Source organism: Oncorhynchus mykiss, chromosome 20, assembly GCF_057628025.1.
Source record: "Oncorhynchus mykiss isolate SJ-2025 chromosome 20, ASM5762802v1, whole genome shotgun sequence".
Lineage (NCBI taxonomy): Eukaryota > Metazoa > Chordata > Actinopteri > Salmoniformes > Salmonidae > Oncorhynchus > Oncorhynchus mykiss.
Window position 1 is genome coordinate 38,706,074 of NC_143041.1, and position 11,325 is coordinate 38,717,398.

The 11,325-nt window shown below is 37.5% G+C and overlaps 1 protein-coding gene across 2 annotated transcripts in view; it reads left to right on the forward strand.

Moving 5' to 3' along the window:
- Positions 1-8,437: 8,437 nt before the first annotated feature.
- The window catches only part of hmgcll1 (3-hydroxy-3-methylglutaryl-CoA lyase like 1), a 32,811-nt gene continuing 29,923 nt past the window's right edge, over positions 8,438-11,325 (forward strand). The window contains exon 1 of one of the 2 annotated variants that reach the window (XM_021576477.3): positions 8,438-8,717. The gene's annotated coding sequence lies outside the window, so the exon portion shown is untranslated. The remainder of the gene's footprint in view (positions 8,718-11,325) is intronic. The other variant, XM_090213034.1, reaches the window with a different exon arrangement.

Below are 11,325 nucleotides of genomic sequence, written 5' to 3' on the forward strand. Positions count from 1 at the left end.
CTATCACATTAAGTGCAAGTAGATATGCTGTCTAAACTAGCTAGCTAGCTGCAGTGTAAACCATGTAGCTAGCTAGCTAATGTTCAGCGCAGTGTGCGTGTGTGTAAATGTCCCTGTGTTTTTATGACCTAGGCCCATAAGCAAATCTCTCATTCAGTCAGTGTATCATATCAGTAATCTTTTTTTGTGCCATATACTACAAAGTAGTTTTTGTGTCTGTCTTATTTGCAGCACAACCAAGGGGGAGGAGAATAGGCCAGCCAAGAAAATAAAATAGCGTTGTAAGTGGAAAGGTGAGGTTCGGAGGGTAAATCTGGTTTTGTCTAGAAGGGATGCTGCTTTTGGAAGTTATGCAGCAGGTTAAGAGAATTAACGATGCAGGTTAAGAGGAGTAGGTTAGGAGAAGGGTTACGGTTAGCTAAAATGTACCAAAAAATCTACTTTGATGTCAAAATCCTATTGAAACATGACCAGTAAATCCTACCTTGGCTGGAAAAAGATGATTGAGTTGACTATGGCAATTGATATTCTATTGGGCCTTTTGATTATCTGTTAGGCTACTTATGATGCTGACCTGAATACCTACCTTGATGTTTAATTACATGTTGAAATGTGCCTGATTTGCATACTAGTAACCCGATTGATAGTGACATTTCTATATTAATGCTTATTTTACTTTTGTACGCTTGCCTGATCATCCTTGATATTTCATTTTGAGTGAAACATGGTGTAAATCGTTTTAGTGGGCATTCACCATCACATGTACTTGAAATTATATTGTGCAATTGCATTTGACATTTTACTCATTTAGCAGACGCTCTTATCCATTACAGGAGCAATTAGAGTTAAGTGCCTTGCTCGAGGGCATGTCGACAGATTTTGTCACCTAGTCAGCTTGGGGATTCAAACCAGCAACCTTTCGGTTACCGGATCAACCTCTTAACCTCAGGGCTGCCTGGCGTTCTAATGCTATTGTAATTGTAAAATTATTAAAATGTCTCAGTTACCATTTAACTTTTTATGAAATTTTGCACAGCAGCTAGGTTTCGATCCAATTGGCGACGGATTTTCATGTGAATATTCTAGAATCCGCATAAAGAAAATATGTGCCTTTAACCACCAGGTGTGTTAACACCAAATGGACATGTTGGGGATAAAAATCAGCACGTGATGACATAATCCACACAAAATGTACTTTTCGCTTACATTTTCATGTACCGAATAAAAATCTAAAGTTCAATGTGTGTCCATCGCATTTTCAACCCAATGGATAGTTTTGTCACAAAAATTGTTTCATTAAATAGCAAATGTGTCTACTCTGGTCTTGGCACGTGTGCTCTAGCCGACAGCTTGCAGATACAGTACGGACGGGTAAGATAGTCTTTATAATGAGTTTATCATGGACAAGAGCAAAAATATTTGTATTTGTCAAACATCATGTCACCAGAATTAGACCCTCGATATTGTTTGGAAAGGAACATCAAGATCACCGTGCACTTTCACAACTCTCTGAAGTTCATCGTAACTTATTTCATCTGTAGCCTAGTAAACTGCATGGTTTCCCGAGTTGTAGTGAGAGGACCACACCATATCATTGCGTGACCCCATTTATTTCCATCTGATGGTTATTATATCAATATTTTAGCTGTGCTGGAGGACATCTGCAAGATGGTGCTGGCTGGCAGGCAGGCTTAAATTAAACAATGCATGTCAAATCACTTGCACTAAACTGTCCTTTTTCTTTGCTGTCACAATTTACTATAAGGTGTAAAAATTACCAAACTAAATTTGTGACTAGTACTTAGGAATTTTTCTGTTTCTAAACAAATTAAAGACTACATAGCCTCAAAACATGGTTAAAACTATAATTGTGATATCATGGATGGTCAGTCCTTGCATGAATAGCTCTGTCTATGAATGTAAATGGTTACATTTCTCCAGCCCCATTTCTCTGCTTTTTACCAAAACAGGGTCTTGTTATTGTTTCTACTGCTGATAGCCACATTAAGAACAGATTTTCAGATTTTCAGCATATTGTACATAGCCTAACTATAAAACATGGGCGAGCATCCACACTGGAGGAAAGTTTACCATTCTACAGTAGGTCTACATCTGTCAATCAACTGATGGCCCAAATCAGCTCAGGGAAACACAAACAGTAGCCTATTAATGGTTTTCACACCTTTCAATTTGTGACAATGGCTAGGCAAAATGAGGCCTATTGGAATTTAATCAAATAACAAGGGGCCTATTGCAACTATGGATGGCACTAGATTAACGCCAGCTGATGTCTCCTTAAAACATCAGTATGTGCTAAATTCACCCACACGGCTGATCTCAATTGCAATCATTAATGGTCACCTCATTACCATACCCTAAAAGATGATGTCAGTGTTACCTCATACCGCGTTCATATGCTACTCTGAAATATCCGACTTCCTGTTTCGTTGGGCTGCGGTACATGCATAAATAATATCAGTTCACATGTCGGAAATTTCAGAGTGCAATTGAATGCAGCATTAGTCCGAGATCTGTTGGCTATATAATGACGAGTTGCTCAAGTCTCCGCACTACCAATGGGAGTCATCCCAAAGGCAAGAAGGCAGGTGACAAGCTTAGGTCTGCATACTAAACAACTGTCATGAAATGTCTCAACATGTATAATATCCGCTCTATAGAAGGTGGAAGGTGTTACAAAGAATAATACGGGGGAAAGAGGATAACAACACCTTGAGTGGTTTATGAAAGTAATTTAGAGGTTTGCTCATGAAACAAATAAAATATCCTTAACCCTAAAAGCGGCAACAGGGGTAATTTCTGACCCTAAATGGGGAATTATGGCAAAAATACACATTATTTTATTTATCTTTTCCAAAAAAATAAATGTTTTTTAAATTCCACATTGCAGAATAATAGTGAAGACATCAACACTATGAAATAACACATATCGTAACCAAAAAAGTTTTCACATTCTTAAAATAAAGTGGTGATCCTAACTGACCTAAAACAGGGTATTTTGCTAAGATTACATGTCAGGAACTGTGAAAAACTGAGTTTAAATGTATTTGGTAAGGTGTATTTAAACTTCCGACTTCATCTGTAGTAACCATCATGTTGAAGTTAACTTGGAGTCACGTGATGACATGTTGTATTGTCCTCCCCAGGGTTTAGGAGTAATTAAGGTAATTTAAGGTAATTAACAGATTACAAGTAATCCGTTACACGTAAGAGATTACAAATACCGGTAACTGTAACCCGTTACGTTACAAGCAAAAATATTGTAATCAGATTACAGATCCTTTTGAAAATCTAGATTACATCGAGGATTACTTTTAAATTAAGAAAAGATGTTTGCGAAAAGAAAATCTTTGACAGTTCACTGTTTTCTCAATGACACTCAAATCAGCATTGAAAAAAGGCACAAGTTTAAGTTTGTTCCACCTGGGTGAGTCTGACCACAAGTCAGAGACCACTATGATGACACACCAAATGTGTTTGATGGATCACGGGAAAAGAGCAGGAATGGGCCTTTGTAGGCTACAGTCCAAGCTATGTCTTCCAATGGTGCGACTGCTGTTGGCATCCAAAGATTATCCAACTTGAATAAAAGCTTGGAGGTAAGGATGACAGCAGGGGTGTAGTCTACGGCGATACGGATATCACTTCTTATTGATATCTACACAGCGCATTGATGTGAATTACACTGCTGCTCTCTCATTTAGCTATTTGAGCCTTACGGATTGTGGTTATTGTGGATGGCTGTTTACAAATCAAATGTTTATTTGAACCCAATAATGTTTTATTTGAAGAAATTTAAGCTGCCTATCAATCATTGTTTTTGAAACCATTGGACAGCAAGTGAAAAATGAGCTCTTACAACAGATGAATAGTGCGGATCCCAGCCTATGGAATAAAAGTGGGGCTTTAATAGCTCAATGTAATTCATGCTGATAAAAAAAAATGCATCCACAAGCCTAATGGACACATGCTCAAACTCACACACTTTTGATAGACTTCAAGGGGCAATCTGTAGCTGTTACATCCATTTTTGGACTTAGAAATTATATATATTCATGTAAAGATATAATTTAATCGTATTATATATTATATGTAGTAGAAAGCAATGGGTTAGAAGAAGCATACACAACCAACCCATAAAGTAAAATGTAACATCCATATATGGTCAGTTATGTAAACTTTAACAATAATTCATCCTGCAATAGATGTCGTTCAATTGGTAATGTACATTTTTGTCTTCTTCTAATGCCTCTTAAGGGGAAAGTAATCGAAAAGTAACTGAATGTAATCAGATTACATTACTGAGTTTGGGTAATCCAAAAGTTACGTTACTGAGTAACTGTAACGGATTACATTTAGGAAGTAACCTATCCAACCCTGGTCCCCCCGCTACAACTTGGGAAAGCATGCCGTTTATTACACCTAGCTGTTTATTATAAGTTATGAATTTCACAGAGTGGTGAAAGTGCAAGGTGATGAGCTTGATGCTCCTTTCCAATAAATATCTTATTCCGGTGACATGATGATCGATGCTTGGCTGCCATTTGACAATTTAAAATAATATTGCTCTTTCGTTCAAAATGATCTCATCATGTTGGCTATACCAGAGCACTGTTTCTGCGAGCTGTTGGCTGGAGTGCATTTACCCAGACCAGTCTGGGCACATTCGCTATATAAAGCAATTTTTTTTTGTTACAAAACCATCAGTAGAGTTGAAAATGCAATGGAACCCCATTTAACTTGTATTTTTTATTCAGTACACGGAAATTGAACCGCAAAAGTTTTATATGTGCACTATGTAATCATGCACAGACTTTAATCTGAAACAAGTTCATTTGATGGAAACACATCTCTGGTGGAAAAATGTGCATATTTTATTTATGCATATTTTAGAATATTGAAAACCTATTGCCAGTTGGATGGATAACTAGCTACTGACTAGAATTGTTTAGTAATGTTGTAGTTATAGTGGCTGCCACGCACCCTAAGGGCAGATCTGAAGTGGCCCCAAAACTATGTATTTTTAGAGTATATACTTTACATCTACCTCTATGCCAAAGTTTACTATTGAGTCTACATTTTCAGTTTAGCCGCACACCACTGGCATACAAAAGAGAGGTTATTCTTTTATTTTATATTAAATCATGATAAATTGTGTGTTTTGTCTATAACTAGTTGCTTGACAATGTCCTAAACATTTCAGATGGATAAAAAAAAAGGGTTTAGTAATTTACATTTTTGTCACTTTCAGGGTTAACATTGGTTTCTCAGTGAACTAAATAATACATGTAAATGAATGGCCACAAAACAACAGCCATTGTCAATTCTGTTACGTAATTCCCATTTCTGTTTCCCTTGAGTTAACTACAGGATGTTTTTTTTTTTTTTTTCTTTGCCTCACAGTTTATTTCAAAGGGTCAGCTTACACTCTGTCCACAAGGCTGGTGAAATTGTATCTAATAAAAATATTTTTCAGTTTACTTTATTCATCGTTCTACATGGTTCTCCCTATAGAGTCATTTATATAGAGAGCTGGGCCAATGCGGTTTCTGCGTATTAATGCGTTGACATTACACTTCAACAGTTTATGGCAGCCATGTTAGCTCCCCATTAACATTACATTAGGAATATTTAGACAATACTATCTAACTTAATGTCTAGAATTATAACAATATAAAAACATTCTAAAAGTTAACTCTGTAAATATGTGGCTCAAGTTCTCCCTATTTGTCTTCTTTGAGTGTGCTGGGACTTCCATTACAGCTCAATCAGTGTCTGTTAAACAGCACGGCCACCTGGGTCAGATTTGTACATGTTGCTTGGTATGACAAGGCTGCAGTAAGACACAAGAAATGTCTCCTTACGCTGATGTATAGTGTGCATGTGTGCTTATATGCACATTTGTTTCCTGAACTAGAGAAAGTGGGGCTGTGTGTTGCCTTTCCAGAGTCCCGAAAGACTGCATTTGACCTGATATGTCTTCTCCAATCATTGTAAATTGAAGTACCTGTGCCTTGGCAAGGTTAGCCCTGGGACTTAGACTTTCATCTTCAGACATCCTTTCATGAGAAGCAAGCATTTTCCCAAGGTTAACTTGTGTCTTGTGTTGTAAATTTAGGACAAATTCATGGTTCCCCTCTATTGTTACAAACATAAATTCAGGATTGCATACTGTATATTGGCCCTATGTGAAATGCCTACTGTTTGAAGATTACATTTTTCTATCAATCTTAAACAACCGTTCGCCAGTCACTTATTCTTAACAATTTCATGCCAAATGATTCCAAATGATGCCATATTTTCCAATTGTATATTTTCACGTCCCATTTTATGTTTTAAGTTTTTTGTATTATCATCGCTAACTCTAAATTGAATACCTGAAACTGACAAATGTGTCTGTCAGTTTATCGCCTGTATGAAAATGTAAACATGTTCTGTATGGGTTCCTGTTTAGTGTGGTCTCCTTGGCAACTACAGTATTGAAGAGGTAAGGTGCATTCCTGATTCTGCTGCCATGTAATGAGAGGATGTTTGGGGATTTACTTTCAGTTATGGAAAGCTGTGTTTGTTATGGATTTCATAAAAATATATACATTATATCTATTTGGGGGGACAAACACAGGAAACATAACTTGCAAATGTTTATACAGTAAAGGTGTTATCGATTGCTTCGGAATCACTCTATGATGTTATCAGAGGCAGGGTGGTCAGTGCATGTCTCATATTTCTGAAACACAACTGTATTTTTTCAAGGCGTCTAATTCAAACAGGCTAGCCTCTGGATAATCTCACTTGTTAATGTATTCCAGTAGGAACAAAGTCAGAGCTCCTGGCCACATAGTGCAAACTTGGGAAGAGAATGTGTGCTTTCTTCTTGCTGTACAGGCTGTAGGCTTGTTACAGTAACTCGCAGGCAGCTATGTCATAAGACTACAGTCAAATAGGGACTTTATGCATGTTTTCCAGGGGAAATTATAGCTTCAGATGGACAGAACAACATGACTGTTATGTGTTTTCCAGGGGAAAATACCTCAAAAAGAAAATAAATAAGGAAAAAACAGACAATCAGCTGTACAGTATTAGCCATCTTCTTCTGAAATGGGTTTAAACGAGGTCAGAGATCTCGTATTAATCATACTGATTTATCATCAAGACTAAAAAGCCGATGGCTGGTCTCCTGCCAGAGTCCATCAGAAGACAAACCCACCTGGTTTATATTTCTGTTTTCAGTTCTGGGCCCAAGTGAAATTAAAAAGCACTAATGCCTGTCAGTGGTTACATCCAGAAGTAACATCCTTGCCAAAAGAAGCCTGATGACAAACAGTATTCCAAAAGGATGTGCATTGAAACAGTATTAGTAGTTATAGTCTTTGTGTAAAAGAAGAAACTACAATTTCCTTAGTCAATCTTCATCACTGTCATGGCAGCCAAGACAAATATTGCATCAAAATGTGTCGAGTTGTGTAAGACAGAAAGGTGGAGTAAAATTGATTTGCCAGGCTATGGGATGCTAAATGGAATTCTACCTTCTCTGTTGTTTTAGGCACAGGGAATAATACTGTTGGATTGGATACGAAATACATTGTGCATTGGGTTCCTCATCAATCAGGTATTTTTGTTTTGTGTAGTTATGCATTAAAAGTAACCAGAAAGATTACTTATGCTCTCTCTACTGTCTTTTCATCATCTCACAACATCTGAGGAAGACACTTTTGTTTTAGAAAAATAGATACAGAGAGGAATACTACAAAGCAGGATCAATGAGCCAGCTAATTTGCCTAAATATTCTGAAATAACTTTTCATTGTTTAGAAAGTTCATCTTGAAATGGGTATGGTCTAATTGACTCAAACACCAAAAACACATAGTTATGTTAAGCTTTCTTACTGAACTAGAATTTTGTGGGGTTGTTTCTCAAAGTAAGCTGTCTAGATCCTTAATTATTCTATGTAGTATACTTAGAAAGTGAATAGAGATATCAACAGCTGCCATTTAACAAATATTCTCTCTGGCTCTTGTAAAAATGTATATGAAATATAACTTCTTCCACAAAAGAGATAGGAACATTTGAGAGATCATCATTTATAACATGAGTAGACCCTTAGATTGCTCTACTGGGCAATTAACCAATCTGCACAATACATCTGAAGCTGCATTAAAACATCTGCCTAGATACATCAATGTCAAACCTGTAGTTACCTAGTTTTCTATTTAATAGCCCGCCAGCAGTCTTCTCAGGAATCAAATTGACCATGTGGAAATCTTACAGCCAATCCATCATGTTTAAGCAAAAATAAAAACTTAATGTTTAAGCAAAAATAATTCTGATTCCAAGTTTGAATGATTCAACGACGTTAAGCGCTTCTGCGTTCCCACCTGCTGAACAGTACTTTAACAGCCAGCGTGTTGCTGCTGTGGACGTACTGTAGAGCTGTCATAGAAGGCATGCCAAGCAGTCGACGGGTCTCAAAGCCAGCTACTGCTCAGTAGCACGAACATCCAAATCTGTTGAGAAATGTCATACATGATGGTCCTTTGGGGACAGTGACCCCAATGCACAGGTCAGGGACTTTTGTAACCAAAAACCAAAGGGTGCTAGGCAATGGGACTACTGCAAAGTAATCTTTAACACACATGCTGTCTCTGAGGGGTGCTATGGAAAGTTGGACACAGCCGGTCGACCTTCCTGAAAACTATAAGGTAACCCGCTGTTTTTATAAAGGCTTTTACGTTTGTAAAAAAATAAATAAAAGGTCCTATTTTTCTCTGTCGTTTACACAGAGTTGAGTTGTGGGGAAAGGTCACAGATCTGTTTCTTTTTATCATATTGTATCTATTCAGCATATCTGATGCCGCCCACATACACATCTCAATCCATCCATTCTGACCAGATTTTGCTGACAGACCTTTGCAACCAGATAATCACTGGTAAGCTAATTTAGTTCTAACTTTCCATGGTTGAAGAGTACATTTATAAAGCTTTCCTGCTGCCCATAAATAACGGACATTGTTAAAACTTATTCTAGCATTCACAGTTGAAGAATGAACAAGGCTCTTCTGCTGCAACCAGTGCTTTTAAGCAATTCAATCAAATATATGGTTTAGATTTGAAGACGGGTGGAAGGATGAAAATTGATTTAATCTGGATCCTGTTTTCTGTGTTGCATTTTGTTTTCAATATCTGAGAGTTTAAAACCCTTTCATGTCATGTGAAAAACCTGTTCCTTATAAAGTGTATTTTTCACATTTGTTTCTTTCTGAAGATAATAAGATATATTCTCAATTACTCACAAGAAACATTTTCCAGGTTAATGGGTCTTTAAGAGGGAAACTGTTGGCGTTTGCCGTATAATTTAAATTTTTACATATTTTCATTCAATCGTCTTCTGATTGCTCTCCAAGAGTTTCATGTGTAAAATATATTGTGTCTATGAGGTCCAGAAATATTTGGACAGTGACACATTTTTTGACATTTTGGCTCTGTACACCAGCACGTTGAATATAAAATGATACAATGACTATGAGTTTAAAGTGCCGACTGTCAGCTTGAATTTGAGGGAATCCATATCAGGTGAACCGCTTAGAAATTACAACACTTTTTATACATAGTCTCTGTTACGCTCTGGCCATAGAGAGGCTTTTTATTCTCTATTTTGGTTAGGCCAGGGTGTGACTAGGGTGGGCATTCTATGTCCTTTTTTCTATGTTTTGTATTTCTATGTCTTGGCCTGGTATGGTTCTCAATCAGGGACAGCTGTCTATCGTTGTCTCTGATTGAGAACCATACATAGGTAGCCTTTTCCCCCACCTGTTTTGTGGGAAGTTAACGTTGTAGTTGTTCAGGGCACATAGCTTCACAGGTTTTTATTTTATTTTTATTTTTTTGTTCTTTGTTTTGCCGGTGTCATTTTAAAATAAATTTCAAATGTACGCTTACCATGGTGCAACTTGGTCCAGTCCTTCAGCCAGCCGTGACAGTCTCCCCATTTTAGAGAACCAAATGTATTTGGATAAATAAATGTATACATGTTTTAAAGTAGTCAAAAGTTTAGCATTTGGTTCCATATTCCTAGCATGCAATGACTACATCAACTTGTGGCTACAAACTTGTTACATGCATTTGCATAAGAATATTATATATTTCTGAACCCTTGTACATGAATGTAGATGCTACCATGATTATGGATAACCCTAAATGAATTGTGAATAATGATGAGTAAGAAAGTTTGAGGCACAAAGACATTACCCACAAGACATGCTAACCTCTCACAATTCCCAATAACAGGGGAGAACGTTACCATTTTTTCAGGGGTATGTTATTTATGTCTCTGTAACTAGGCCAGCTAATGACCACTCTGCAGAGCTGCCTCTAAGACAAGATTCATCCCAACAAATGCCAGCCTGCTCTTAATCATGGCGTGAATCATTAAGCTATTTCAAATGTACAAAAGCCCTCTTAATAGCCCTTTTATATGCATTTTCTCTAACATAAACCTTCCTCAATCGCCTGCACTGCGTTGTTTTGAATGAGTAGGGATATTCCCCTAAGGCCCCCCCCCCCCCTTAAAAGTTACCCTCAGCAGCTAGTATTAGTCAAGATGAGCTTCCATTGTTGTATCTTCCAAGCTGCATAGCTCTCATAAAAGGGAAACATTAAATGCCCAGTTAGGGACATGCAACTGCCAGAGATTCAGTACCAATTCTTTTTAATTCTACCCTGCAGAGGCCATTTTCATTCGCCAAGGTCCCAGATAGTAACACTGTCCTGTATAGTAGAATTAGAAACTTGCTTTGGCAATGACACATTGTTGTTGGAATACTTTACCTTTAACCCATTCATCTAAAATTGAGTATTAATGTAGGTATACAATATAATGATACTGTATGTGTCTGCAGAAAATCCACAGAATAGTAAACCTACAGCCAAATAGTTTTTTATCGAAATGACTAAAATGTCAACCTTTCAATAGCAACATCTCAATTTCATCTAAACTCTCCCTTTCTATTAAACTGTGATTTATACACCCATCATGGAAACCATCTTCAAACATGGCAGGGTTGGCATTCCCTAACGAAACCCTTCCCTATTTTCAGTGGCCCAGAGAAGGTTGTGAGGGCGGGATTCTAAATGATCTGCCATGAGGGAGTTTTCACATTTAGGGAGTTGACAAGTGATGGACATAAACCTGGGAGCCAATGACACAGAGACCTGAAGACCTTTCATGGGACGGTCGTACAAGTTCTGTCTCTCCCCTTGAGTGGGGAGTAGGGTTCTCTCATTGCAGGGCAGCTTATTATGTTGAAAGGG